We start from the raw sequence: 27,411 nt of genomic DNA, 5'->3' as shown, positions 1-27,411 counted from the left end.
CACTGGGATGCCGACTGTGGGACCCAGGAGCGAACGCAGTGGGCGTGTCCCCAGCCGCACGGCGACCCCGATGAGGACAAACGGGGAAGCCCCTCCCCACCCCCGCCAGGGAGCCCCCCGACCCCCGCGCCGCGCGCCCGCCCCTGCCATGCTCCCGTGCCTTCCCAGCCGCAGTGCGGATCCCCACGAGCACAACTGGTACCGCCCCCCATCCCGCCAGCGACCCGTTGCCGGACCGCGCGCCGCCGGTCTTCGCCCCGCCCGGGTCGCGCCTCCCCGGTTGCGCTGCCCACCTTCACGCACGGAGGCTCCCGGTTGAGCCCCGCTCCCACGCGCGAGGTTTCCAGGAAGAGCTCTGGGGACTCGCTCCGCCGCCCGGTGAATACGGGGAGGACAATCCACCAGCCCCACCGAAGGCAAACGCAAGCTGTCGTAGAAATTGAGGATCAAACGAGGGGCTACGGAAAGAAGACGATGCGGACCTAGGAGAGGGCCTATGGAGTATCATTATCACGACACGATCACAAAGTTGTTTCCAAGGAAACATTGAGTTCCATTGGTAAGCCGAGGCGAAGCTGGTCTTTTCAATAGTGCAGCTTGCCAAACCCTGAGCTCTCTTTAACACATATTGCCTCAGCATCTGGCGCGCAATTCAGCCCTAACATTAATCCCACTGCTGACACGGAACAACACTCTTCTTGCTTGCATTCAGATCCAACTGGAAATATATAAGATGAATTGCTGTAGGCTGGAAAATCAATTAGGAAAAAAGAGGCAAACATCTGGGTGCCCTTAAGCTCCTAGGACGGCTAGAAATTTGTTTTACAATTCTCCAAGGCGGAAAACCTGTGAAAGATGTCTTGTCTTGTCTGTAATGTCAATATTTTGCTACGATCTGTGGTCAAAAGTGAATGAATAGAGCCTGTTGTGATGCATTTTGAGATTAACACTATGTTAGTAAGCTTCTCAGGTTCTGCAGTTCTTGCTTCAGAATAGGAGTCTCAGATCAGCTATGCCTTACTCGAGGACCTAACATGCTTATTACTCAATAAGTAGCGGAAACTTTGAGCCTTAGGTGTATTGCTAGAAGTCCTGGTGATCTGCGGGATAGGGTCAACTTCATACGCAACGTAAACAGAGAAATAATGAGCTATTAGTGGTGTTGTTTTCTTGGGGGCTCCACATAATTTTCCTAAGTATTGGCATAGTACTTAGGTCATTATAGAGAATTAGTAGGTCTTACAATAATGGTGGGTTCTCAAATTAGTTTTGCTCACAATGTGGTTCTTACGCTTTTGTTGGTCGTACTTAAGGGGTTTTAAGGGTTAACAAAATGCAATTCAAGGCCTGAGTTAAGTACAGCTCATCAGTGGAGGGCTGGTTTAAAACCAGAGGTGTGCTGTCCATTGGCCTAGAGCCTTGTACGGAGAGTACCTCGAGACACGGACACTTCCAGAGTCTCGAAAATAACGAGAATTAAATCTACTGATATGAGCCCTATTCTTGGAAGTAAACTGCTAGAGAACACCTAAATATTGTACTGATGCACTTGATATTTCGAAAAAATTATCTCGCCTAATGAGAAGCTTTGACTTGAAGGTAGAGGAGAAAGGGAACCCGAGGGAACCCCAGAGGACCTAAGTTAGTGGTAGAACGACGGCAATCCACCTGATCTCGTATGGACAATTGAGAGAGTTTGAGCAAAATAGCCACCCTGGGATTGGGTGAATCGGGTAATGGCTATCACGGGAATATGAGTCCAAGCGTCACGAGGGCCAGACGGGGGTGCCGCAAGCGAAAGAGTCAGACACGAAACTTGAGCCATCGCTGAATCTGACTTGAACATACTTATCTCGATGTCCAGCAGGTGTTTTGATATACCGGCGGAGATTGTCTCAATCATTCCTGAGGCTGATAGTGCAAGTGGCCTCTGTTGGAGGTGCGCCATCCGCCACCTTAAGAAACTATAGAACCGCAAACGTGTAGGAGGAGAGGGCTACACTTAGTTCCCAACTAAAAATAAGTACGCGATTAATCATCTATGAGAAGTTCCGCCTGAGGAACTCACCTTTTACGCACACGAAGAGTACATCAAGAGGATTTTTGACTAATCAATAAGAGTTGGCTGAAGCACGCTCCTGATGTTGAAAGTAATGAAGTCATAGAGAGATATTTTCTTTGTTTTTGTCCCTTGTCTTTTCTAGCTTGAGGGGTTGTGATCCGCACAGCTAGGTGTGTGAACGTGTGTTCCCGTGATGGTGATGCGTGCGGTGCGGGGGAGGGGAGGGCTACCACTGCCTTCCATATATGATTATGCTTTCATGACTTACCATCCACTCTGGATCAATGCAACTAAAAAAGTCACTTCTTGTTGCTGAAGGCAATGTATGCTTTGGTATCATGTAAAGAGGGGTATTGTTGGATGTCGACAACTTTATCTATATCGACACGAATTTCTGAAAGGAACCGACGTCGTCTTTCTGTCTCCACAGGTGGTCATGTTTCAGCGAATGGGCTGAAGCGCAGATAGTCGAAAATGGGGTATGCGCGAGAATGGACAGGAGGTTTGTAGGAAAGTGGACCCCAGAAAGAGTCGATTGCGTTATCCATCTAGCTACCAAGAGCTTTCTTGAGAGTTGAAACTGGTCCTTTGCTCTGAATCGCGTAATTTTTCAGATTTCTGTACTCGTTCCGTGATACATTCATCTGAAAGTTGTGCAGCATAGGAGGAGGCAAATTATATTGGAGTCTTGCATGTTGGCCTACAGTGTGAGAAGTTTGCCCGCTTCACGTGGATTGTGTGATCCCTACCCTGACGTGGTGGCTGAAAAGAAAAAGCCCATTGTTGTATATCTATCACGGAACCGTCGAGTTGCTCACTGAGCATGCGCGCTGCGCTGCTGCTGCCTGCTGCTGTCCAGATGGAGACAGGCAGGCCAGGGCACACAGAGCAAGGCGGACAGGTGGTCGGTATATGCACGTGGCTCTGGGTCTCGGCGTCTGTGTGACACGCCAGTGAGAAGGCCGGAAACAGCCCCAGATGTTGCCGGCAGAGCATGGTGCCTGAGGATACTCTAGTCAGACCTGGAGTGGGGTCTCCTAATGTCCTCATCAAATGCAGGAGAGTGTGTGGAGATTGTGTGGCGGAGCTTCAGTGGTTGCGCACCGCGACCACTGTGCGGGAAGCCCACTATGGCCTGCACAGCCTAACCAGGCTACTCGAGGTCCGACTGGGATTTTTCCAGGGCTCAGCAGTTTTGAGAGTGGGGTGCCATTGAATTTCCTCATCTCTAATTCACAGCCTGCTATCACTGTGACTCTGATAAAGCGACCTTTATCGGTGTGGCACCATATCTGAGCACACGAACTCAAAGCCTTACAGCCTACATGCCCCAGAAGGAAAGTAAATAAAAGCGGATTTAAGAACGCAAATCAGGGTGGTCCGGAGGTAAGTGTACATAGAACTAACAAGGTCCCTTCAAAATTAAGAGTTGCTGCACAGCAAGGTTCACAAGGCACGGAGGTCAGCATGGACGATGGAGTTAGATCAGCTTTAGCCAGAGTATAACGAAACAACACGACACTGCGGAGAATAGGTAAAATGCAAACAAAAGCGAATAAGATAAAAAACGAATTCAATGTTAATCAAACAACAGCTCATCCCAGCCACAATCAACCAATAAATACATCGATGCGACAGAAAGTCTTGAGAACACATGAACTGAGAGGTAGGGGGTGAGGCCAAGACGTACATGTTATCGTAGCCAGCGATACTCGTGAAAATGGATGAAGTTCTCTGGTGACGTTAGATGAGGGAGAAAGGTGAGGGAAAACTTTATTGAGTTTTGGTTCTTGCGTCGTTCCGTAGGCTTTGTGCGGTGAACACGCAGGCGCACTCGCACACGTGAGGACAGAAGAGACTTAGAACGGGAGAACAATAGATCAAGTTGGTGAAACGATCAGATGAAGACAAACTCATTGTTCTAACATGAACCATGACCGAATCGGCCAGTAGCTAACGGTTTGTGGCACTCATGAGAATATCTGGAAACAGCTTGAGCAAGAGACCGGCTCCGAGTTGGAATTCACTAAAGAGAGAGACACTGGCCTAACTGCAAACACGGCCAAGACGCCTCGTTGCCTCAGTCGAGGGCAGTCGAGTGGCCTCTGGACCCTCTTTCACCACTCCTCTTCCAAGCCTCTAGCGGCAATTTCACCAAAGTGACTCCCTAAAAGGCCTTCGGCTAAAATATCAGGGCGCGCCCTTTCTGGGGCTGCCGGAGTAGTATCCTCGCAAAATGGTGTTTGTCGGATTCTTTACCTAAAAAAAGAATACACAGACAAAGTTCTAGAACAATACATATAAAAAAATACTACCGCCTAATCTATTTTCTGTGCATGACCGCCACACTTTCCGTGGGACAGGATCCGGGACGTCAAAGTAGTGTAAGACATAAGAATTGTGCAGGAAAAGACTGTGAGAGCTTCGGTGTTTTTGTTCATTTTGTTTTTGGGTTTTGTCTTTGTCTTGATAGTATTAATATCATGAAAAACCTTGACATTACATAGGTAACAAACTATTGTGTCCTACCCATAGCGCTCGTTCTAACTAATTATGGGTCCGCCAAAATTAAACAGACGCCTTTTGTAAAACTGGGACCAAGCTCCGAGGTCCACACCAAATGGTAAAGGGCCCACCCTGCAGCAGGGACATCCCTCCCGCACAATCAAGGTTGCTAGGACTATTGATAAGCGAGGACTCGCATCGTGAAGAGTTGGTCTCGTTACTCAGTTGTTATGACTCTAGAGCTAACAGAGTGGACTGGGATCGACACAGGATGTCTACTTGGCCCTATGACACTATTGATCATAGAGGTTTCTACGAAGTGCAAAATTCGAGTGGACCTCTCCCGTCTAATGTTCCCTCCACAAGTGGGCTATCTAGGCTCGCACTGGCTATCTCAAAATATGTGCTACATAGACAGGGCTGGCGCCATGTTCCGGTCCAGAGTAGTTCTCTGAGTGGTTTCGAGTGCGCGGGGTACACTCGAGCAGTCGGGTACACTCTATCGGGATAGAGCACTAGCAACTTGGGAAAACACCGTCGCGCGGCTCTCTCTGACCCTTCAATAAAGGCGAGGAGAGAGGACGGCAGGTCCATAGGCCTTATGAGCCCGAAAAAGGCGAAGGGCCTTATCGCGACCGCAGGGATTGTTTGGCCAAAGAGGGCTGGACTAAAAGTGTTCCCTGCTCCAACGCAGTTCCCCCTAGGTTGCGCTTGCGGTGATAGTCCAGTCACACCCTCTTGGAGGAGGCCGCCGCGCCAACTAGGGCACGAAACCTCTTGGGCGTCGCGAGCTGAGCGCATAGAAAGTGGGGGGCGATTCACCAGACCTAGAGCCACGCGCGATTAGGCAACACAGCGCAAAGGGAATTCCTTTGTCTTTCTGAGGCCTACTCTAGGTGAATTAAAGGTATTGCTGGTGACTACATGGAAGAAGGCACATGTGCACCCACTTCCAGTACGCATATGACAGCGATGCGGAGGAGATCCCGGCGATGGGGACCGGAGGAGCCTGGGTCAGGCCTGGGGCAGGGCCTTGCGGCCATGGCCCGCCGCTCTGCCATCGCTTACAGAAGGTGCCGGATCACATGACTGAGCGACCGCGGCCACTGTGGGCGAGATCTTTCTCGAAGCTATTCACTCGACGTAATCTGGGACTCTTCGAGAGAAGCGACACCAGTCGGCACGCGACCCAACCCTCGCGGTCTTACGCTCCGGGCCTTCGCCTTGCGGGTCGGAGACGCTTATCGGCCAGCCGGGCCACCGCGGGGCGGGCTACCGCGCGGGTGGGCGGCTGGCGCGCTGCCATCACTTATGTGCGCGTGCCACATCCCCGGTGAGGCCCGCCCCACGCCCGGTTCCAGAGAGCCCTCTTTGCGGACCTCGGCTCCCGCCGACACCACACAGAGATCGGGAAGACAATCCAGATCCTGCCACAGAGCACAGGAATGTACGCACTATGCAGACAGCACTACTGAGCAATGCCAGTGGGGTGTGGGGATGTCGCAAGCGGAAGGCCATCGAGAGATATACATGACTCCACTGACACAAGTGGGAGCGCATGAAATATATATAGTCACCACGCAACAAGTAGTGCGTTGCGTAGTGTGTTGCAAAGAGAAGAAGCTGCATGATCTACTTGTGTAATTATCGTGTTTATTTGTTTCTTGTGTGTCGAGTATTTATCGGTCCATCACGAACGTGCCCTGCGCTCCTTCCCAAAAAGCTGTCTGGAGCCGAAGCTCGCAGCGCATTACACCGACCAAATCAGCTATAAACACACAAAGTAGTCTTCCATCCTTCCAGAAGGCGGCACGGGAGAGATGGAGCATGAGAAGAGTGTTCTGATGCTTTCGGGTCTGTTCTGGATGGATGTACTTGGTGCTTCAGTCTGGACGCTGTGATTTTTTTGGGATAAGTGGCCAAGCTTCTAGGTACTCTTAAAGCTCAAGTGTCTCAACTGCGAAAGACATATGGTCCCTTTGCCTCCAACTCTGCAACACTGCAACTCAAAACAATAACAAGAGATACAAGGCGATTGGACGCTCCATGAGCGAAGATGTGCCATGATTAAGATCTCGGTGACACTCAGGGAGACTATCGGTAGTGTAGGACTGAAATCCAGATATGTGGTTGTGTCAGCTGTAACTCTAGAGCGTACCGGCTACGAGTACAGATCATAGGTGTTTAGAGTCATCGAGCAAACCTAGAAAGTGGGCCAAATGGTTGATAAGATGCATCCTTGGAGAAGAAATGACCGATTGATTGCCATGGAAGTAGTGGTTAGGAAGTGAGCCATGGGAGTAGCAGGTCAGTCGTGTCTCTACCATACCTCCACAGTCTGAACACAAGAGTTGTCTGGTCTTACAGACTACAGTAACCCATTCCAGAAAACTACAGATATGGCTACTGGACTGAGGGATGCGGTACAAATACGTTATTACATGTGATATCAATTGAGCCTTAGTACCTATCGAAATATAGCATTTCACCGCTGGATATACTCTCCATAGTGGGGAGTACTGAGGAGGATGGTAGACAGGACACACGCTGATTATTGGGGATGTTCAGAGGTGAGTGTTTGGACGGTGGGGACCTACTGGATTCCGACTGAAGAGACTCAAACTTGTTCATGCAGCCGATAGGTGGAGTGGAGTGTCGAGGTCGCATGGGAAATTCAAAAGCATGGCAGTGACTGCCGCTTCGCGCACTAGCCAAAGTCTAAATGCACCAGAGGTCAAGCAGCATGATCAGAGCCACTAGGCAAGTACCTAGACCTATTAAACGCCAGACGAGCACATACCAATGTATTTTCTTTCCTCATCACACACAAGAGTCCGATTTCGTGTTCACCTTGCCGAAATATTGCTATCAAAAGCTTGCCTGTGATATTACTATGTTGAGTCAGTCCGTAAAGTCTCCAGAGAATGGGTCATGTTCACATAGGGTTCTGACTTCCCGCCTTGGAAAGGAGCTCTATCCCTGTTTACGACAGTAGACCATCAGAAGATTTTGGACTATCCAATAAGAAGTGTCTGGCACGTGTAATCCTTGAAGGAGTGTGAAGACACGAATATGAGAAGCACACTTATTTTTTAAATTGGAAAGTCTGTTAGGGCACTTCTGACTCTTGGGTGGTGTGTGTGTGTGTGGGTATAGTGTGTGATGTATGTGAGCGTTGCGTCTGCGGGGGAGGGGAGGGGCGCTACTATCGACTAAGTTGGTGAGGGTGTTAATTGGAGTATAGCACCCATCTCTGAAGAGGAGAATCTGCCTATATGGCCAAATTGTACACAAAGAGTCAGGATCTTCTATGGTATGCCAGTGAAACCATCCTAAAGGAGAGATAGAATAATCAGTGACTTGCGCTGTATTATAATGTCAATAGTGTTGGTTGCTGAAAGTCGACTGGGATGCTTCCTGAAGGGAAGCTCGGACAGTACGTTTCCATTATCCTACCATAGGTGGCTCTAGGTTTCACGCAATAGGGAGAAGCAGGAAATGGGTATCCCCTTAAGCGAAGACTTGACTCATTTGGTAAAAGACCCTGATGTTGGGCCGGGAATGGGGATCAGGAGGTTGTAAGGAAAGTGGGAGCCCACAAGAGTGTGTGCTAGCACAGGTTTCCTTGGAGGAGGTTGAACTGCCTTTGCTAATCGGATTTTAAGTTTTCTTTACCTCCCGTGAATCTCTTCTACGGTTGACCCTAGAAGAGAAATCTTATGTGAAGGGCATGGTGAGGCTAAGATAAGAGGAATGAACATCATAGAGATGGTTGGATGGGCTCATACGGGTGACCTGTGGTGAGATACCCTAACTGAACTGATTGTGTAACATAAGATAATCTAACGTAAGAATATCTACTGCACTGCGTCGCGCTAAGCTGGTTGGATTGGGCTGGGGAGCGTAGGCGCCTGGGCCTCGGCCTGGACAGTCCACTGGTGCGGTGTTCACAGAGTGTGTTGGTCGCACCCAGAAGAGCGTGAGGTGTGATCGCACTGAAAAGGACGAGTGCAAAGCATGAACCCACCAGAGCCGCCTCGGAACACAAAGCGAGCTCCGGGGTTCTCTAAGCAAAGTAAACGTCTTGCTGGCACCGAGGTCAGTGCTCAGCGTTCCCTCGCTTCGCCTAATGACCACTAGGGCTGACAGTAGTGTAGATTGAAAGCTGCCACATAGACGACGGACTCCTCAATCACAAGGTAAGGCAAAGAGAGTGAATGCAGCGATTAAGCAAAAGGACAAAACACTTTTATAGGGAGCATCCGTCACCTTCTGAAGCATAGGACGGGCAAGACGAAGGGTGACCAAGCGCATGAGATGAGCACCTCTGGCCACGCCAGGGAGGGCATGAGCGACAAGGCGAGGTTCCTGTGTGAGATTAATCCACAATACGGGCACCGGATGAGTAGTATCGAGAAGGGGGGTGTCCCAATTGAGAGAGCGACCGCTATATCTTACTCCGTAATTACTTACGTGCACGCCTGCCCTATCATCAATGCGACTCAGATTAGCACTATCTAGTTGCCCATCTTGACGCTACTCTGCACAGGCATGTATCTAGTCATATGAGGTGCATGAGAGAGTCGATCAATGTTATCCACAGGTTGGGTTTTGCCTGGGTAGGAGCCAGGGAGTACCGAGGTCTTACGGAAGATTCACCACGAGAAGATGCTCACGCTACGTTGAGCGCTCCAGAGCAGGCAAATGGGGATGTCAGGCCAGATAGGCAGACAGTGCAAGCGTAGGAGGTTGACGAGGGCCGTCTCTGTAGCGCCATCCTCCAGCGAGCCGCAGCCCACCTCGATAGTTCTCCGACACACCGAGAGTTACATTCTATCACCCGACGTGCTCTTGGCCCCGGTGAGATCTATCATCACTAGTGTACGCCCGAGGGCCGTTCTTGGACTGATACTCGAGGCCAGCGGTGATGAGGAGGAGCCAGTCCACATTGTCCAGAGATGTGCACAGAGATCTGTTAGAGTTATAGGAACGCACACCTTTCTTCTTTGAGGACGCTGACAGGGGCAGCGTCAGAACGCGCACTACCTCCTGTTTGGTTTCACGATGCCGAGCCCATCGACGCTTTTGGGTGAGCGGGCTGCGTGCCAGGCAGTCCTTCAGGTGTAGGATATCTCATGCACGCCCTTGAGAGACATGGACTTTTCAGGAGGGCACCCATCAGTTAGGGCTACATGAGGTAGGACACGAGCTTTTGCCTTTACTGTCTCGCGATGGTTTGTCTCCGGGGTTAAGTGCTTAACGATACGCTTGTGTCGCGAGTTGCGATTATTCATGGACACTGGCCCGCTGCACTGGGCCTTAGTTCCTGAGTCTTCGCTTCACTTATGGAGAAGCTCCGCCCGACCTCTCTCGACCAACGCACACAGCCTGCTCTGACAGTGTGCCCACGTGGTATGCCTACCCAGAGGGCCCTCGTCCTAGCTCCCGCTGGGGGACTCATCTGGGATGTTACTTGTCTGTCGCCTTCAGTATCCTTCGATCTTTCTGTACATACGAAGTGCTAGTCAATATTGGATTAGACCCGACAATTAATACTCTCTGCCACTCCTCTTCTTTCGTCATCACCATCTTGAAAAGGAACGAAAACAAATCTTCCCCAGAAGCCAAAGTTTTCCATCCCTTGGTAGATTGATTTTCATTGCATTCCAAGGAACTTTGTACCTGGTTGCGGGTAGACAGCCTTACATTTAGCATCCATTACACATTTGGGCCACTTTACTTGCGGCCTTGGATTTTGTGTTCTGTCTTTTAGAGGAGATTGGGTATTATTGTTGTCTATGGTTTGGCATGTGACTGCTTGCCTATAATTGATAGTCAGATGTAACTACAATACATCGCGCCGATCTCTTATATTCCGCTTTGCCACCAGAACCTCAAAACTGGTAACTGTCCATTCACGAGTACACCTGAGCTGCTTAAAAAAACAGTCCTACGTCGTAGAGACTACCCTCGCAGGCACAGCCACGAATGCACTTCCGCGCGCCGGGCACGCAGGTCGCGTCTCAACCCATCGCCTCCTATATGTATTTGGCATAAGGCTGAGCCTTGGAGCGTGATCACCTCGGTGGGCGCTTTTGAACCACCAGCTGAGCCCTTAACGTACAGTCTGTTAACTGGGTGCATTCCGTGCTCAGCGCTTGCCCATGATTCATCCCCGATCCCAGCAGGTGGTTCAGGGCCCTGCTGTGCTCACCATCTACTCCCTCTGTGCTTGCATAAGACGGGCTTGGGGCAGGCCCGAACTAGTTCGGGTTCTGGCCCTGTACTTGTGTGCAGTCCGAACACTCGTGTCCTGCTTGGCACCAGAAAAGCGTCGGTCTACGACTCTTGTTTCAGCAGACGGGTCAGGAGCCGAGTGGGAGTATCATACGCAATGGCAGCCTCAACAGGTGCTGAAGCGCCTCGAGGCAGACTAACACCAAAGCATAAACGAGCCAAGGTCGAGATCTGCGCTTGTGCCATGCAAGACAGTGGTGGTAGGCGCTATAGCTGTGTCCACGAGATAGGGTATGACATCTGTGCCTCCTTCAGCAGTCCGTCCCAGACTTGGGTCTGACTATTAACCTTCACATGCCGCCGGCGGCTCAAAACCTGGTCATGCCCGAGGCCACACGTGAAGGGAACATACAACACAGGAGGCGACGCAGTGGGCGTCCCAGCAAGCCTAAGTACGACTCACCCGAGTAGGACGGGGGAGTATGCCCTCGCCAACACTACCTAACACGAGCCCGGGAGCCCAAGAGCAACGCCCAGCCATGCGAACGCAGCCTCCGCCCTGCCAGTCGCATTCGGAGAGTGCACTATCCCCCATGGGGATACCTCGGACACCATAAGAGGAAACGGAAAAAAGACGACACACTCAATCGCCCTTAAAAGCTCGACCCGATTCCTACGCCGCGCACGCCCGGCCTAGCGGCACCTCGAGCCCACCGGCGCGCTATTCACGGTGCGCAGGCTCACAGCTCAGCGCCTTGGGTACATTAATACGGGGCTCCGCGTGCAGCCCCAGCTGCCCACACCAGACCTATCCATCCCCTCCAGGAAGGCCTCTCGGGACCTCGCGCGCCAACCGCCGAGCCAGGTTGAGACGGTGGACAAACCAATACAAGGTACAGCACAGAAGGCAATCCAGATGTGGACTGCACCGAAAGTGGATCTCTACAACGGGGGAATATGGGAATTACAGCGGATAGAGACGACAAAGGCCGCCCATGTAATTGGAGGGGACGTGAGCTCATGGAGATATGTGGTCTGACGCTGGGGGAGAGGGGATGCGGAGGATGCAGAAGAACTAAGTGGTCTCTCCACGCACAGCACACACGTCTGGTCCTGTGAACCACTCGGGACAGAGATGCGTTGTGGGTTCATATGATTCCAATCCCTGAGCTCCTTCCCAAGCCTGCCTGGTCTCACCCCCCAACACTCTCCCCACTTCCCAGAAATAACGGCTCAGTAAAGATCTTTACATCTACAGAGTCGAGAACTAACCTGAGGGAAGATGTCTTGTCCTTTGTCTGTCTGGATTGATGTCTGTGTCAGTGTGAGCCTTGTGATTTTTGATAATAGTGCTCAAGTTCTGAGTTCTTATTTCAATGGTCTCAAGACAAGGCAGCCCTTGCAAACCCAACTGCTTCCAATACAAGAAAACTTTGACCTCAGGGAATGTCAGAGTCCCGTGAACTGGGAACTAGTCAATATGAAATATCTAGTAGTTTTGTTTTTGCTCCTCTACTGTAGACATGTCTAAGAGTCATCAACACGAAGCACAAAATGTTCATAGTGCCTCGGTTTGTTCTGAGGTAAAAATTGCTATATCGTTCTATCTGTCACAAGCTTGTCAACAAGAAAGTACCTCGAAAGAACAGGAACAAAACGAAAAATTAAATGTGATATGAGCTTTTAGAGAAACTATGAACACTAATTACACTCGAAAATATCTGCCTATGAGAGTCTTGATTGAAGGCAGAGGAGAAGGGGACGACAGAGGCTAAGATGGTTGGATGGCATCACTGATTCGATGGACATGAGTTTGAGCAAGCCCCTGGAGTTGGTGATGGACACGGAAGCCCAGCGTCCTGCAGGCCACGGGGTCCCAAAGAGTCAGACACGACTGAGCCACTGAACTGAACTGAACATACAATCGTTTCTCCAGGTGTTTTGGTTACCCGAGTTTCTATCCTGTGCTAAACTAAGTGACGACAGTGTACTGAAGAGCTGGGTCATTTCCAAATAAATTAAAGTTCTGAAACATTCACGCCTTGAAAGGACCTCCCTTTTACACAGAAACAAAAGAGATTTTTGACTATCCAATAAGAGTGTCTGGCACCATCCTGACATGTGAAACGTAAGAAAGCAATTTTTTTTTGTTTTGTTTGGTTCTGATCTTGGGGGGTGTGTGTGTGTGTGTGTGTGTGTGTGCGTGCGTGCGTGCGTGCGGGGGAGGGGAGGGGCGGGGCGCTGCTATCACTGATAGGTATGTTCACCAATCTGTCGAATGCCAATATAAAAGTCAGTTCTTGGTTGCTGAAGGGAAATGTATGACTTGGTATTAAAAGAAGGTATGTGGCATGAAATCGCATTTTCTGAAGGAAAACGACGTCGTTCTTTCTTCCAGGTGGCAGTTTCAGGATGGGAGAAGCAAAGGAATGGGTACAGAATGGGATAAGGAGGTTGTAGGGAAAGTGGACCCCCAGAAAAGAGTGTTGTGCCTAGCACAAGGTTTCTTGAGAGGTTGAACTGCCTTTGCTAATGGATTTTAAGTTTCTTTACCTCTTCCGTGATCTCTTCTAGGTTGACCTAGAAGAGAAATCTTTTGTTAGCTTTGGCTAAGTGGAGAAGTATTGCTTCACGGTGACTTGTGTGATCCTACCTGACTGTTCTAAACCCTTTTGATATCTATGCACTGCTGCTGCTGCTGCTGCTGCTGCTGCTGCGAAGTCGTTTCAGTCGTGTCCGAGTCTGTGTGACCCCATGGACGGCAGCCCACCAGGCCCCGCAGTCCCTGGGGTTCTCCAGGCAAGAACACTGGAGTGGGTTGCCATGTCCTCCTCCAATGCATGAAAGTGAAATGTGAAAGTGAAGTCGCTCAGTCGTGCCCGACTCTGAGCGACCCCATGGACTGCAGCCTACCAGGCTCTTCCGTCCATGAGATTTTCCAGGCAAGAGTACTGGAGTGGGGTGCCATTGCCTTCTCCCATATCTATTCACAAGCCTGCCGAAATCATTGACTTCTAGCCACCTTTGGGATGCCAATGCCCACCCACCCTTACCAGGCCGCAGAGGAGAGAAAACACTTACCACAGGAGGTCCGGGTAAGGAACAAGGAACTAACAAGCTCCCACCAACCAGGATTCTGCAGAGGTCAACAAGAGGTCAGCAAGAGATGGGAGACTGCAGTCCAGAGGTCCTAGCAACTTCCAGCGAGCAGCAAAGACCCAGCATAGTCAAAACGAATTCAATGTTACCAAAAACAAATAAATAAACGGACAGAAGTTCTTGGAACACATGACTGAGGTTAGGGGTGAGGCAGTACATGTATGTGCCAGGATACTCTTAAAGTATACTCTTAACGTAGATGAGGAGAACAAGGTAGGGGGAAAACTTACTGTTTGGTTCAGGTCGCTTCTGAGCCTTTTGGGGGAACCGACCTGAAGCCAGAGTCTAGCCGAAATACACAGGCTTTGAACATCGCTGAAGACCAACATTTCCTAAGGAAAAAACGCATTGCTTAGCTCAAGGTTTGTCTGGGAAATTCTTACACATCAGGAGATGGCTCCGAGGTGGACTTCTACAAAGAACATCCATGCCAAGGACAAGCCTGCACAGCTCTGTGCACATCTGCCCCCTCCCCCCCTCACAGCCAGCAGCATTTCCAAGTGACCTCCTAAGGCCTTCGCCAAACTACAGGGGCACCTCTGGGCTTCCTGTTTCCCTCATTTTTCGGAATCTTTTCTAAAAAAAAAGAAAAACAAAAAACAAATTAAAAAAAAAAAAAAAAAAACAACCCGCACATTTCTTCGTACAATGCCACAGTGGAAGGAACACAGGCCTTCAATATTAAGACCTAAATTTGCAAAAAACTTGGAGCTTGGTTTTTTGTTTTGTTTTGTTTTGTTTTGTTTGAATCAAACCACCACATCATTTAAAATTTTTACACGTTCTAATTATTCGGTTCCCAAACACCAAACTTGTACTGCACACGGTCCCCATGGAAAGGCCCCCTCAGCAGGACAGCCACAGATGCTGCCATGAAAGGGCAGCAGGGTGCCCTCCTCCCTTGTTTGCTGCCTGGGCGGCCACCGGGTTTTGAAACCCATGCACCCTACTAAGTTTCTAGGGTGCAATTCGTGGACCCTTCCCTTTCCCATCCCAGCAGGTGGTCAAGGGCCCGCTGGCCTCCAAAGTGCCAGAAGCAGGGCTGGGCCAGCCGGCCAGAGTTCAGGGTTCTGGCCCTTGGACTTGCAGCGGACACTAGGCTGCTTGGGAAAACCGCGCGGCTCTGACCTTTCAGCAAAGGGGTGGAGCGGTCAAGGCCTTGAGCCCAAAGGCGAGGCCTTTCTGCGACCGCCAGGTTGTGCCAACAGAGGGCGGACTACGTGGTTCCCTGCTCCACGCAGTCCCAGTTCCCTGACCTGTGGTCCGCACCCCTCCGCCGCGCCCACTGGATGCCGACCCTTGGGGACCCAGGAGCGCACGCAGTGGGCGTTCCCAGCCGCCACGGCGACCCCCGAGAGGACAACGGGGAAGCCCTCCCCCACCCCCGCCAGGAGCCGACCCCCGCCCCGCGCCGCCCCGCCCCTGCCATGCTCCCGGTGCCTTCCCAGCCGCAGTGGGGATCCCCGGAGCACAACTGGGACCGCCCCCGATCCCCGCCACGACCCGATTCCCGACCCGCGCCGCCCGGCTTCGCCCCGCCCCGGGCGCGCTCCCGGCGCGCCGCCCACCTTCACCACGGGCTCCCGGTGAGCCCCGCCCCCACGCCCGGTTCCAGGAGAGCCTCTGGGACCTCGCTCCCGCCGCCCGGTGAAACGGGAGGACAATCCATCCAGCCCACAGAGGCAATCCAAGCTGTCTAGAATTCAGGGATCCAACGAGGGCTACGGAAAGGAAAGACGACCTGACCTAGGAGGGCCATGATATTCTATAGAACCGGACAAAGTTGGTTTCCAAGGAAACTTGATTCCTTGGAACCCGGAAAGCTGGTTCTTTTCATATGCAATTCCAAACCAGGAGCTCCTTCCCAAAGCCTGCCTGGCCGCCAGCCCCACCCCCCACTCCCCAGAAAAAACGGCTCAAAGAAATCTTTTCCATCTCAGGCGGAAAACTGGAAGATGTCTTGTCTTGTCTGTCTGGATTGATGTCTGTGTCAGTGTGAGCCTTGTGATTTTTGATAATAGTGCTCAAGTTCTGAGTTCTTATTTCAATGGTCTCAAGACAAGGCAGCCCTTGCAAACCCAACTGCTTCCAATACAAGAAAACTTTGACCTCAGGGAATGTCAGAGTCCCGTGAACTGGGAACTAGTCAATATGAAATATCTAGTAGTTTTGTTTTTGCTCCTCTACTGTAGACATGTCTAAGAGTCATCAACACGAAGCACAAAATGTTCATAGTGCCTCGGTTTGTTCTGAGGTAAAAATTGCTATATCGTTCTATCTGTCACAAGCTTGTCAACAAGAAAGTACCTCGAAAGAACAGGAACAAAACGAAAAATTAAATGTGATATGAGCTTTTAGAGAAACTATGAACACTAATTACACTCGAAAATATCTGCCTATGAGAGTCTTGATTGAAGGCAGAGGAGAAGGGGACGACAGAGGCTAAGATGGTTGGATGGCATCACTGATTCGATGGACATGAGTTTGAGCAAGCCCCTGGAGTTGGTGATGGACACGGAAGCCCAGCGTCCTGCAGGCCACGGGGTCCCAAAGAGTCAGACACGACTGAGCCACTGAACTGAACTGAACATACAATCGTTTCTCCAGGTGTTTTGGTTACCCGAGTTTCTATCCTGTGCTAAACTAAGTGACGACAGTGTACTGAAGAGCTGGGTCATTTCCAAATAAATTAAAGTTCTGAAACATTCACGCCTTGAAAGGACCTCCCTTTTACACAGAAACAAAAGAGATTTTTGACTATCCAATAAGAGTGTCTGGCACCATCCTGACATGTGAAACGTAAGAAAGCAATTTTTTTTTGTTTTGTTTGGTTCTGATCTTGGGGGGTGTGTGTGTGTGTGTGTGTGTGTGTGTGCGTGCGTGCGTGCGTGCGGGGGAGGGGAGGGGCGGGGCGCTGCTATCACTGATAGGTATGTTCACCAATCTGTCGAATGCCAATATAAAAGTCAGTTCTTGGTTGCTGAAGGGAAATGTATGACTTGGTATTAAAAGAAGGTATGTGGCATGAAATCGCATTTTCTGAAGGAAAACGACGTCGTTCTTTCTTCCAGGTGGCAGTTTCAGGATGGGAGAAGCAAAGGAATGGGTACAGAATGGGATAAGGAGGTTGTAGGGAAAGTGGACCCCCAGAAAAGAGTGTTGTGCCTAGCACAAGGTTTCTTGAGAGGTTGAACTGCCTTTGCTAATGGATTTTAAGTTTCTTTACCTCTTCCGTGATCTCTTCTAGGTTGACCTAGAAGAGAAATCTTTTGTTAGCTTTGGCTAAGTGGAGAAGTATTGCTTCACGGTGACTTGTGTGATCCTACCTGACTGTTCTAAACCCTTTTGATATCTATGCACTGCTGCTGCTGCTGCTGCTGCTGCTGCTGCTGCGAAGTCGTTTCAGTCGTGTCCGAGTCTGTGTGACCCCATGGACGGCAGCCCACCAGGCCCCGCAGTCCCTGGGGTTCTCCAGGCAAGAACACTGGAGTGGGTTGCCATGTCCTCCTCCAATGCATGAAAGTGAAATGTGAAAGTGAAGTCGCTCAGTCGTGCCCGACTCTGAGCGACCCCATGGACTGCAGCCTACCAGGCTCTTCCGTCCATGAGATTTTCCAGGCAAGAGTACTGGAGTGGGGTGCCATTGCCTTCTCCCATATCTATTCACAAGCCTGCCGAAATCATTGACTTCTAGCCACCTTTGGGATGCCAATGCCCACCCACCCTTACCAGGCCGCAGAGGAGAGAAAACACTTACCACAGGAGGTCCGGGTAAGGAACAAGGAACTAACAAGCTCCCACCAACCAGGATTCTGCAGAGGTCAACAAGAGGTCAGCAAGAGATGGGAGACTGCAGTCCAGAGGTCCTAGCAACTTCCAGCGAGCAGCAAAGACCCAGCATAGTCAAAACGAATTCAATGTTACCAAAAACAAATAAATAAACGGACAGAAGTTCTTGGAACACATGACTGAGGTTAGGGGTGAGGCAGTACATGTATGTGCCAGGATACTCTTAAAGTATACTCTTAACGTAGATGAGGAGAACAAGGTAGGGGGAAAACTTACTGTTTGGTTCAGGTCGCTTCTGAGCCTTTTGGGGGAACCGACCTGAAGCCAGAGTCTAGCCGAAATACACAGGCTTTGAACATCGCTGAAGACCAACATTTCCTAAGGAAAAAACGCATTGCTTAGCTCAAGGTTTGTCTGGGAAATTCTTACACATCAGGAGATGGCTCCGAGGTGGACTTCTACAAAGAACATCCATGCCAAGGACAAGCCTGCACAGCTCTGTGCACATCTGCCCCCTCCCCCCCTCACAGCCAGCAGCATTTCCAAGTGACCTCCTAAGGCCTTCGCCAAACTACAGGGGCACCTCTGGGCTTCCTGTTTCCCTCATTTTTCGGAATCTTTTCTAAAAAAAAAGAAAAACAAAAAACAAATTAAAAAAAAAAAAAAAAACAACCCGCACATTTCTTCGTACAATGCCACAGTGGAAGGAACACAGGCCTTCAATATTAAGACCTAAATTTGCAAAAAACTTGGAGCTTGGTTTTTTGTTTTGTTTTGTTTTGTTTTGTTTGAATCAAACCACCACATCATTTAAAATTTTTACACGTTCTAATTATTCGGTTCCCAAACACCAAACTTGTACTGCACACGGTCCCCATGGAAAGGCCCCCTCAGCAGGACAGCCACAGATGCTGCCATGAAAGGGCAGCAGGGTGCCCTCCTCCCTTGTTTGCTGCCTGGGCGGCCACCGGGTTTTGAAACCCATGCACCCTACTAAGTTTCTAGGGTGCAATTCGTGGACCCTTCCCTTTCCCATCCCAGCAGGTGGTCAAGGGCCCGCTGGCCTCCAAAGTGCCAGAAGCAGGGCTGGGCCAGCCGGCCAGAGTTCAGGGTTCTGGCCCTTGGACTTGCAGCGGACACTAGGCTGCTTGGGAAAACCGCGCGGCTCTGACCTTTCAGCAAAGGGGTGGAGCGGTCAAGGCCTTGAGCCCAAAGGCGAGGCCTTTCTGCGACCGCCAGGTTGTGCCAACAGAGGGCGGACTACGTGGTTCCCTGCTCCACGCAGTCCCAGTTCCCTGACCTGTGGTCCGCACCCCTCCGCCGCGCCCACTGGATGCCGACCCTTGGGGACCCAGGAGCGCACGCAGTGGGCGTTCCCAGCCGCCACGGCGACCCCCGAGAGGACAACGGGGAAGCCCTCCCCCACCCCCGCCAGGAGCCGACCCCCGCCCCGCGCCGCCCCGCCCCTGCCATGCTCCCGGTGCCTTCCCAGCCGCAGTGGGGATCCCCGGAGCACAACTGGGACCGCCCCCGATCCCCGCCACGACCCGATTCCCGACCCGCGCCGCCCGGCTTCGCCCCGCCCCGGGCGCGCTCCCGGCGCGCCGCCCACCTTCACCACGGGCTCCCGGTGAGCCCCGCCCCCACGCCCGGTTCCAGGAGAGCCTCTGGGACCTCGCTCCCGCCGCCCGGTGAAACGGGAGGACAATCCATCCAGCCCACAGAGGCAATCCAAGCTGTCTAGAATTCAGGGATCCAACGAGGGCTACGGAAAGGAAAGACGACCTGACCTAGGAGGGCCATGATATTCTATAGAACCGGACAAAGTTGGTTTCCAAGGAAACTTGATTCCTTGGAACCCGGAAAGCTGGTTCTTTTCATATGCAATTCCAAACCAGGAGCTCCTTCCCAAAGCCTGCCTGGCCGCCAGCCCCACCCCCCACTCCCCAGAAAAAACGGCTCAAAGAAATCTTTTCCATCTCAGGCGGAAAACTGGAAGATGTCTTGTCTTGTCTGTCTGGATTGATGTCTGTGTCAGTGTGAGCCTTGTGATTTTTGATAATAGTGCTCAAGTTCTGAGTTCTTATTTCAATGGTCTCAAGACAAGGCAGCCCTTGCAAACCCAACTGCTTCCAATACAAGAAAACTTTGACCTCAGGGAATGTCAGAGTCCCGTGAACTGGGAACTAGTCAATATGAAATATCTAGTAGTTTTGTTTTTGCTCCTCTACTGTAGACATGTCTAAGAGTCATCAACACGAAGCACAAAATGTTCATAGTGCCTCGGTTTGTTCTGAGGTAAAAATTGCTATATCGTTCTATCTGTCACAAGCTTGTCAACAAGAAAGTACCTCGAAAGAACAGGAACAAAACGAAAAATTAAATGTGATATGAGCTTTTAGAGAAACTATGAACACTAATTACACTCGAAAATATCTGCCTATGAGAGTCTTGATTGAAGGCAGAGGAGAAGGGGACGACAGAGGCTAAGATGGTTGGATGGCATCACTGATTCGATGGACATGAGTTTGAGCAAGCCCCTGGAGTTGGTGATGGACACGGAAGCCCAGCGTCCTGCAGGCCACGGGGTCCCAAAGAGTCAGACACGACTGAGCCACTGAACTGAACTGAACATACAATCGTTTCTCCAGGTGTTTTGGTTACCCGAGTTTCTATCCTGTGCTAAACTAAGTGACGACAGTGTACTGAAGAGCTGGGTCATTTCCAAATAAATTAAAGTTCTGAAACATTCACGCCTTGAAAGGACCTCCCTTTTACACAGAAACAAAAGAGATTTTTGACTATCCAATAAGAGTGTCTGGCACCATCCTGACATGTGAAACGTAAGAAAGCAATTTTTTTTTGTTTTGTTTGGTTCTGATCTTGGGGGGTGTGTGTGTGTGTGTGTGTGTGTGTGTGCGTGCGTGCGTGCGTGCGGGGGAGGGGAGGGGCGGGGCGCTGCTATCACTGATAGGTATGTTCACCAATCTGTCGAATGCCAATATAAAAGTCAGTTCTTGGTTGCTGAAGGGAAATGTATGACTTGGTATTAAAAGAAGGTATGTGGCATGAAATCGCATTTTCTGAAGGAAAACGACGTCGTTCTTTCTTCCAGGTGGCAGTTTCAGGATGGGAGAAGCAAAGGAATGGGTACAGAATGGGATAAGGAGGTTGTAGGGAAAGTGGACCCCCAGAAAAGAGTGTTGTGCCTAGCACAAGGTTTCTTGAGAGGTTGAACTGCCTTTGCTAATGGATTTTAAGTTTCTTTACCTCTTCCGTGATCTCTTCTAGGTTGACCTAGAAGAGAAATCTTTTGTTAGCTTTGGCTAAGTGGAGAAGTATTGCTTCACGGTGACTTGTGTGATCCTACCTGACTGTTCTAAACCCTTTTGATATCTATGCACTGCTGCTGCTGCTGCTGCTGCTGCTGCTGCTGCTGCGAAGTCGTTTCAGTCGTGTCCGAGTCTGTGTGACCCCATGGACGGCAGCCCACCAGGCCCCGCAGTCCCTGGGGTTCTCCAGGCAAGAACACTGGAGTGGGTTGCCATGTCCTCCTCCAATGCATGAAAGTGAAATGTGAAAGTGAAGTCGCTCAGTCGTGCCCGACTCTGAGCGACCCCATGGACTGCAGCCTACCAGGCTCTTCCGTCCATGAGATTTTCCAGGCAAGAGTACTGGAGTGGGGTGCCATTGCCTTCTCCCATATCTATTCACAAGCCTGCCGAAATCATTGACTTCTAGCCACCTTTGGGATGCCAATGCCCACCCACCCTTACCAGGCCGCAGAGGAGAGAAAACACTTACCACAGGAGGTCCGGGTAAGGAACAAGGAACTAACAAGCTCCCACCAACCAGGATTCTGCAGAGGTCAACAAGAGGTCAGCAAGAGATGGGAGACTGCAGTCCAGAGGTCCTAGCAACTTCCAGCGAGCAGCAAAGACCCAGCATAGTCAAAACGAATTCAATGTTACCAAAAACAAATAAATAAACGGACAGAAGTTCTTGGAACACATGACTGAGGTTAGGGGTGAGGCAGTACATGTATGTGCCAGGATACTCTTAAAGTATACTCTTAACGTAGATGAGGAGAACAAGGTAGGGGGAAAACTTACTGTTTGGTTCAGGTCGCTTCTGAGCCTTTTGGGGGAACCGACCTGAAGCCAGAGTCTAGCCGAAATACACAGGCTTTGAACATCGCTGAAGACCAACATTTCCTAAGGAAAAAACGCATTGCTTAGCTCAAGGTTTGTCTGGGAAATTCTTACACATCAGGAGATGGCTCCGAGGTGGACTTCTACAAAGAACATCCATGCCAAAGGACAAGCCTGCACAGCTCTGTGCACATCTGCCCCCTCCCCCCCTCACAGCCAGCAGCATTTCCAAGTGACCTCCTAAGGCCTTCGCCAAACTACAGGGGCACCTCTGGGCTTCCTGTTTCCCTCATTTTTCGGAATCTTTTCTAAAAAAAAAGAAAAACAAAAAACAAATTAAAAAAAAAAAAAAAAAAACAACCCGCACATTTCTTCGTACAATGCCACAGTGGAAGGAACACAGGCCTTCAATATTAAGACCTAAATTTGCAAAAAACTTGGAGCTTGGTTTTTTGTTTTGTTTTGTTTTGTTTTGTTTGAATCAAACCACCACATCATTTAAAATTTTTACACGTTCTAATTATTCGGTTCCAAACACCAAACTTGTACTGCACACGGTCCCCATGGAAAGGCCCCTCAGCAGGACAGCCACAGATGCTGCCATGAAAGGGCAGCAGGGTGCCCTCCTCCCTTGTTTGCTGCCTGGGCGGCCACCGGGTTTTGAAACCCATGCACCCTACGAAGTTTCTAGGGTGCAATTCGTGGACCCTTCCCTTTCCCATCCCAGCAGGTGGTCAAGGGCCCGCTGGCCTCCAAAGTGCCAGAAGCAGGGCTGGGCCAGCCGGCCAGAGTTCAGGGTTCTGGCCCTTGGACTTGCAGCGGACACTAGGCTGCTTGGGAAAACCGCGCGGCTCTGACCTTTCAGCAAAGGGGTGGAGCGGTCAAGGCCTTGAGCCCAAAGGCGAGGCCTTTCTGCGACCGCCAGGTTGTGCCAACAGAGGGCGGACTACGTGGTTCCCTGCTCCACGCAGTCCCAGTTCCCTGACCTGTGGTCCGCACCCTTCCGCCGCCCCACTGGATGCCGACGCCTTTGGGACCAGGAGCGCACGCAGTGGCGTTTCTCAGCCGCCACGGCGACCCCGAGGAGGGACAGACGGGGAATGCCCTGCCCCAGGCCGCCAGAGCCGACCCCCGCCCCGCGCCGCCCCGCCCCTGCATCGCTCCCGGTCGCTTCCCAGCCGCAGTGGGGATCCCCGGAGCCAACTGGACCCCCCATCCCCGCCACGACCATCGACTTCCCGACGCGCCCGCCCGGCTTCGCCCCGCCCCGGGCGCGCTCACCGGCGCGCTGCCCACCTTCCCACGGGCTCTCCGGTGAGGCCCCGCGCCCCCGGCCCGGTTCCAGGAGAGCCTCTGGGACCTCGCTCCGCCGCCGGTGAAACGTGGGACAATCCATCCACCCCACAGAGGCAATCCAAGCTGTCAGATCAGGGATCAAACCGAGGGACTAACGGAAAGGAAACGACGACCTGACCTTAGGAGGGCCATGATATCTCTATAGAACCGGACAAAGTTGGTTTCCAAGGAAACTTGATTCCTTGGAACCCGGAAAGCTGGTTCTTTCATATGCAATTCCAAGACCAGGAGCTCCTTCCAAAGCCTGCCTGCCGCCAGCCCCACCCCCCACTCCCCAGAAAAAACGGCTCAAAGAAATCTTTTCCATCTCAGGCGGGAAAACTGGAAGATGTCTTGTCTTGTCTGTCTGGATTGATGTCTGTGTCAGTGTGAGCCTTGTGTTTTGATAATAGTGCTCAAGTTCTGAGTTCTTATTTCAATGGTCTCAAGACAAGGCAGCCCTTGCAAACCCAACTGCTTCCAATACAAGAAAACTTTGACCTCAGGGAATGTCAGAGTCCCGTGACTGGGAAACTAGTCAATATGAATATTAGTAGTTTTGTTTTTGCTCCTCTACTGTAGAATGTCTAAGAGTCATCAACACGAAGCACAAATGTTCATAGTGCTCGGTTTGTTCTGAGGTAAAATTGCTATTATCTTTCTATCTGTCACAAGCTTGTCAACAAGAAGTACCTCGAAAAAACAGAACAAAACAAAAATTAATGTGATATGAGCTTTTTAGAAACTTATGAACACTAATTACACTCGAAATATCTGCCTATTGAGGTCTTTGATTGAAGGCAGAAGGGAAGGGACGACAAGAGCTAAGATGGTTGTGATGGCATCACTGATTCGATGGACATGAGTTGAGCAGCCCCTGGATTTGGTGATGGACAACGGAAGACCACAGCGTCCTGCAGGCACGGACGGTCCCAAAGAGTCAGACCAGACTGAGCCACTGAACTGAACTGAACATACAATCGTTTCTCCAGGTGTTTTTTGGTTATCCGAAGTTTCTATCCTGTGCCTAACCTAAGTGACGACAGTGTACTGAAGAAGCTGGGTCATTTCCAAATAAATTAAAGTTCTGAAACAATTCACGCCTTGAAAGGACTCCTTTTACACAGGAAAAAAGAGATTTTTGACTATCCAATAAAGTGTCTGGAACATCCTAACATGTGAAACGTAAGAAAGCAATTTTTTTTTGTTTTGTTGGTTCTGATCTTGGGTGTGTGTGTGTGTGTGTGTTGTGTGTGTGTGTGTGTGCGGTGCGTGCGGGGGAGGGGAGGGGCGCTAAATCACTGATAGGTATGTTCAACCAATCTGTCGAATGCCATATACAAGTCAGTTCTTGGTTGTGAAGGGAACTGTAGGAACTTGGTATTAAAAAGAAGGGTAATGTGGCGATGAAAATCGCATTTTCTGAAGGAAAAACGACGTCGTTCTTTCTTCCAGGTGGCAGTTGAGGATGGAGAAGCAAAGGAATGGTACCGAATGGGTCAGGAAGGTTGTTAGGGAAAGTGGACCCCCGAAAAGAGTGTTGTGCTAGCACAGGTTTCTTGAGAGGTTGAACTGCCTTTGGCTAATGGATTTTAAGTTTTCTTTACCTCTTCCCGTGATCTCTTCTAGGTTGACCATAAGTAACAGAAATCCTTTTGTATAGCTTTGGAAAAGTGAGAAGTATTGCTTCACGCGTGGCTTGTGTGATCCTACCTGGACTGTTCTAACCTTTTGATTTAATGCACTGCTGCTGCTGCTGTGCTGCTGCTGTGCGAAGGTCGTTTCAGTCGTAGTCCGGAGTCTGTGTGACCCCAATGTCGAGCCACAGGCCCACCCGCAGTCCCTGGCGGTTTCTCCAGGGCAGAACTGGAGGGGTTGCCATGTCCTCCTCCCAATGCATGAAAGGGATGTTGAAAGTGAGTCGCTCAGTACTTGCCGATCTGAGCGACCCTTGGATGGCAGGCCTCGAGGCTTTCCGTCCATGAGATTTTTTCAGGCAGGAGTACTGGAGTGGTGCCATTGCCTTCTCCCATTCTATTCACCGCGCTTGCCTAATCAATTTGATTCTAGCACCTTTGGCGTGCCAATGCCCCACCTTTAGAAGGCCAAGCGAGAGAAAACTTACCACAGGAGGTCCGGCGTGAAAGGAACAAGGAACTTAAACACTCCACCAACCAGGATTCTGCAGAGGTCAACAAGAGGTCAGCAAGAGATGGGAGACTGCAGTCCAGAGGTCCTAGCAACTTCCAGCGAGCAGCAAAGACCCAGCAGTCAAAACGAATCACATGTTAACCAATAAATAAACGGACAGAAGTTCTTGGAACACATGACTGAGGTAGGGTGAGGCAGAACATGTATGTGCCAGGATACTCTTAAAGTATACTCTTAACGTAGATGAGGAGAAACAAGGTAGGAGGAAAACTACTGTTTGGTTCAGGTCGCTTCGGAGCCTTTGGGGGAACCGACCTGAAGCCAGAGTCTAGCCGAATAACACAGCTTTGAACATCGCTGAAGACCAACATTTCCTAAGGAAAAAACGCATTGCTTAGCTCAAGGTTTGTCTGGGAAATTCTTACACATCAGGAGATGGCTCCGAGGTGGATTCTACAAAAACATCCATGCAAAGGACAAGCCTGCACAGCTCTTGCACATCTGCCCCTCCCCCCCTCACAGCCAGCCAGCATTTCCAAGTGCCTCCTAAGGCCTTCGCCAAACTACAGGGGCACTCTGGGCTTCCTGTTTCCCTCATTTTTCGGAATCTTTTCTAAAAAAAAAGAAAAACAAAAACAAATTAAAAAAAAAAAAAACCCGCACATTTCTGTACAAATGCCACAGTGGAAGGAAAACAGGCCTTCAATATTAAGACTAAATTGCAAAAAACTTGGAGCTTGGTTTTTGTTTGTGTTTGGTTTTGTTTTGTTGATCAAACCACCACATCATTTAAATTTACACGTTCTAATTATTCGTTCCAAAACCCCAAACTTGTACTGCACACGTCCCATGGAAAGCCCCCTCAGCAGGACAGCCACAGATGCTGCCATGAAAGGGCAGCAGGGTGCCCTCCCTCCCTTGTTTGCTGCCTGGGCGGCCACCGGGTTTTGAAACCCATGCACCTACTAAGTTTCTAGGGTGCAATTCGTGGACCCTTCCCTTTCCCATCCCAGCAGGTGTCAAGGCCCGCTGGCCTCCAAGTGCAGAAGCAGGGTGGCACCGCCAGAGTTCAGGTCTGGCCTTGGACTTGCAGCGGACACTCGGCTGCTTGGGAAAACCGCGCGGCTCTGACCTTTCAGCAAAGGGGTGGAGCGGTCAAGGCCTTGAGCCCAAAGGCGAGGCCTTCTGCGACCGCCAGGTTGTGCCAACAGAGGGCGGACTACGTGGTTCCTGCTCCACGCAGTCCCAGTTCCCTGACCTGTGGTCCGCCACCCCCGTCCGGCGCCCACTGGATGCCGACCCCTTGGACCAGGAGCGACGCAGTGGGCGTTCCCAGCCGCCACCGACCCCGAGAGACAACGGGAAGCCCTCCCCACCACCCGCCAGGAGCCGACCCCCGCCCGGCCGCCCGCCCCTGCCATGCTCCCGTGCCTTCCCAGCCGCAGTGGGTCCCCGGAGCACACTGGGACCGCCCCCATCCCCGCCACGACCCCGATCCCGACGCGCGCCGCCCGGCTTCGCCCGCCCGGGCGCGCTCCCGGGCGCTGCCCACTTCACCACGGCTCCCGGTGAGCCCCGCCCCAGCCCGGTGTCCAGAGAGCCTCTGGGACCTCGCTCCCGCCGCCCGGTGAACGGTAGGACAATCCATCCAGCCCACAGAGGCAATCCAAGCTGTCTAGAATTCAGGATCAACGAGGGCTACGGAAAGAGAAGAGAACCTTACCTAGGAGGGCCATGATATTCTATAGAACCGGACAAAGTTGGTTTCCAAGGAAACTTGATTCCTTGGAACCCGGAAAGCTGGTTCTTTTCATATGCAATCCAAACCCATGAGCTCCTTCCAAAGCCTGCTGGCCGCGCCCACCCCCACTTCCCCAGAAAAAACGGCTCAAAGAAATCTTTTCCATCTCAGGCGGAAACTGACAGATGTCTTGTCTTGTCTGTCTGGATTGATGTCGTGTCAGTGTGAGCCTTGTGATTTTGATAATAGTGCCTCAAGTTCTGAGTTCTTAATTTCAATGG

At 50.9% G+C, this 27,411-nt stretch overlaps 1 long non-coding RNA gene across 1 annotated transcript; it reads right to left on the bottom strand.

The window, feature by feature from the left end:
• Positions 1-12,827: 12,827 nt before the first annotated feature.
• LOC132344761 (uncharacterized) lies at positions 12,828-25,710 on the bottom strand. Its single transcript, XR_009493711.1, has 2 exons — positions 25,664-25,710; positions 12,828-21,966 (listed from the first exon to the last, which is right to left on the bottom strand). It is a non-coding gene; the product is annotated as an uncharacterized lncRNA (long non-coding RNA).
• Between the last annotated feature and the right edge of the window lie 1,701 nt (positions 25,711-27,411).

Source organism: Bos taurus, unplaced genomic scaffold, assembly GCF_002263795.3.
Source record: "Bos taurus isolate L1 Dominette 01449 registration number 42190680 breed Hereford unplaced genomic scaffold, ARS-UCD2.0 Leftover_ScbfJmS_2032, whole genome shotgun sequence".
Classification (NCBI taxonomy): domain Eukaryota; kingdom Metazoa; phylum Chordata; class Mammalia; order Artiodactyla; family Bovidae; genus Bos; species Bos taurus.
Note: the sequence above shows the minus strand (reverse complement) of the source record. Positions and strands in the feature narration are given on the sequence as shown.